This window comes from Caenorhabditis briggsae (assembly GCF_000004555.2).
Source record: "Caenorhabditis briggsae complete genome, chrX, whole genome shotgun sequence".
NCBI lineage: Eukaryota > Metazoa > Nematoda > Chromadorea > Rhabditida > Rhabditidae > Caenorhabditis > Caenorhabditis briggsae.
In genome coordinates this window covers 7,793,064-7,796,784 of record NC_013491.2, presented here as the reverse complement: position 1 = coordinate 7,796,784, position 3,721 = coordinate 7,793,064, and positions in this window count along the sequence as shown.

The window sequence follows — 3,721 nt, the reverse complement described above, 5'->3', positions numbered from 1 at the left end:
GGAATGAAAAAAGCTTTGTTGTGACATTCAAGGGCATCTACAAAAGAAACAGAGAAAAATGAAAAAACAGATAATGGTAGTGCCTTTTCAAGAAAAAAGATTGAACAACAAGAGTGAGCAACAGATTATTTCAAATAAAACTTCCATCAGGACATTTGTTGCAAACTTTTCGATACAAGTGATCTGTTTCGCGAAAGATCGAGAAAAAAGATTTGAGTGCGAAGATGAAATGCATTGGACACAAGCTCGGTTGTGGCTGTCTCCTGTGGGCAGATGTTTGACAGACTGCCAGAATGTTTGCATTTAAAAGTGAGCAAGAAGATAAAGATAAAAATTGATGTCCACAAATGCAAGAAATCAATGCTTGACTTTAATAAGAAACTTCAGAGCAAATCTTGTCATTTGAATGAGTTTTTGTCAAACACAATGAGTACGCTGAAAATTTTCTTGTGATTTCGGTGAAAGCCGGAAAACAAATCTGTGAAAGCCGGAAAACAAAAGTTAAGCCTATCTCCGCTGAAGTTTTGAAGAAAATCTTTTTTTTTTGTTATAACGCTGCCGGAAACTACACAGGTTGAATGCTAACTGACAGTTTAAGTTTCAATTTTCTGTGAAAATGAAAACAAAAGAAATAAAAAGATTAGTATGCATAAAGGAAAATACACAGTCGGTCATTGGAAATACATACAGTACCGGTCAAAAGGTTGTAAACGCAGGGTTTTTCGAGCATAACTCAACGAATACCCAACCAAATTCCGTGATTTTTTTTCTGGTAACTACAGGGGCAAGTCAAAAGGTATGACTACGGTCAGCGAGTTGTACGCAAACACGCTGACGCGATTCTACAGATTTTTCAGTTTTTCGAAAAAATCGGGTTTTTCGCCCTTTTTTTCAGACCTATTTTTTTTCAAAATTTATCAATGTTTTCAATGTTTTTTTAGTAGCTTTTAGTTTTCAGGTATGCCAAGAGCTGGGAAAAAGCGTAACTTGACCGTTGAGGAGCAAAAAGCCATTTTTCGGGGACACCAAAATGGAGCATCTCTTGGAGATCCGATCGAGAATCTATGGGATGAGCTGGAGAGAAGATTGGTAGGGAAAAAAGCCAAAAATGTGGACGAAAAGTACCAACAACTGGAAGAGGAATGGAAGAAGATCCTACAGACAGTAATCGACAATTTGCTCGACTCCATGCAGCGCAGATGTCAGGCTGTCATTGACTCTCGTGGCTTTGCAACAAAATATTAGATTCAATTTGTTATTTTTTATATGTTTTGTGTTGAATAAAAGTGGTTTTCGGAAATTATGCTTTTTTGAAAAATTTAGGTCAAAATTTGATTTTTTTTTCGAAAATTCAATTTTTTCTCTAAAAAACGTTATTTTTTCAAAATTTTGTATGAAACTTGGCCACGATTTGGCAAACCTTTACAGAAATATCTGGTGAAAATTTTGGCTCGATATCTGCTCTCAAAAAGTAGTTATGCTCAAAAAACCTTGCGTTTACAACCTTTTGACCGGTACTGTAGATAATGAAAATTCTTTTTTTGAGTCGTACTTTTATATGATCCGGAATGGGTGGAGCTTCGTGATTTGCATTGATGTAAATACAATTAAGAGCACCTACGAGACAAATCAATATGCTATTAAATGAACAGTTTGAAGCGATTATCTCGAGGAAGCGAAAATCATAAATACAATATATGCGCCTTTTTGGTTCATTAGATCCATTAGACGACACCGGATTTGTTTATGGCCAAAACAAGTGACAGTCACCGTTGCTCACCGCCCGGCACAATAATCTGTGTGTTGTTGTTCACTGTCAAATTTTAATGAGGGAGAACGAATCATTTTGGAGCATTCAATTGAAACTGCACAACAATCCAGATTATTTTGTCATGTGATAAACCATGGTGGCTGTCACTTATTTCGATCATAACCGACGTTGACTGATTGTTAAACTAAGAATATGAATTTATGGTAATTATGGTATTTATGAATTGCATTTTTCTGACTGAGATAATTGATGAATTCAGATTTTGAGTGCAACATGCACGAAGACGATGAAATAATTTTTGTAGCAAAACTTTCAAAACTTTGCAAAATGCATTTTCTTCTGGGATGGAAAAGTCTGAAATCTGTTTTCTGAGGAGGAAAGGACACACAATTTAATGTTGGAGATTTTCTAAAGCATTTTGAAAACCTTGAACGATTGAAACGTAAATAAAACAAAATCATCACCTCACAAGGTAGAATTTCAGTTTCAATTGAATGCTCGGATATGTGTCGTTTTTCCTTTTCAAAATTTTTCAGTGAACAACAACACACTCATCATTGTGAGGCGCGGTGAGCAATTGTGACTGTCACTTGTTTTGGCCATACCCAAATCTGGTGTCGTCTAATTGCTTTTATGATACAAAAAGGAACAAATATCGTATTTATGACTTCCGTTTGCTCGAGATAATTGCTGTAAACTCTTATAGTTTTTGACACATTTTGTAGGAAATTGTATGAGTTTTCTCTTCTTATTTTGACTTGTAGACAGCGTAGCTCAGTTGGTAGCCGGGCAGTCTCTCAAATATTAGGTTCATGAGTTCAACTCCCCAAAAGGGTCTTATACACTGCGTAACATAATTATAAGTTCACTTTAAATTTTGAAATTTTTCGAAAACTGTGAATATGGACTGAACAGGATATAATTGAAGTAAATACTAATTCGGATTGTCAATTAATGAATACCATTTGAGACCGCTACCATTTCTTCAATTTGGCAAAATTGAAAAAATCGAAAAAATGGCCCGAAATAACGTCACATAAGTATAAGTTCACTTGAATCAATGAAAGATAACTCCAACACACAGATTCTAAAATGTAATGAAAATACAAAATATAGCAAAAAGGGATCAAAATGTATTCATTAATGTAAAAACTTTGGTTGTATCTATACTCAAAATTGGACCACATCCGTTTTTGACAAACATGTACTGAAAATGAAGTTTTTCGTTAATAAAAAATCTGAAAATACTGACGGCTTTAAATTTTTTAGTTTCGCAGAACTATTCACGATTTTATTACTCTGTCAACTGTCAAACACAATAAGATCATTCCACAAACAGGAAAAATTTCTAATTTTAGCTCATTTTTACCACTATGTTCTGAGTGGTACTGCATCTTTCTAGGTATGCACCTGATTGAGCTGACTAGCATATGAGGAAGCCAATTATGTGTTCATACAGGAACATACATTCAACTATGAAAATCTGTATTTTGGATTCCTGGAACCATGCAACATTTCTGACAGACAAAGTTTCAAGCATAAAAATATGCTATGCGGAAGCCATGTTCACAGTGTTGTTTAGTAAGGAAGGAGTCACGCATTCTATATTTTCTTCTTGTAATAATACTTGCCACCTTTTGAATTTACACATAGAAAATTTAGATTGTTCAAAAAGTTCCACTCTACACATACAATAAACCTTTAAAAATGTCATTTTTTGCAAAATCTACCAATTTTTAAGCTCGCATACTACCCCCAGAATCCATTCCCTTGATTTCAAAGTTGCTGAAAACATTGGAAATGTCCAAATTTATGTTTTTGTAGTTGATGTCCCTTTCCAAAACATTCATTGTGAAAAGATATATAGTACCGTATAAAAGGATGTAAACGTAAGGCATTGTTCAAAGTGATTCAGAAATTCCGATAGGTCCACTTTAAGGGGAAAATCTG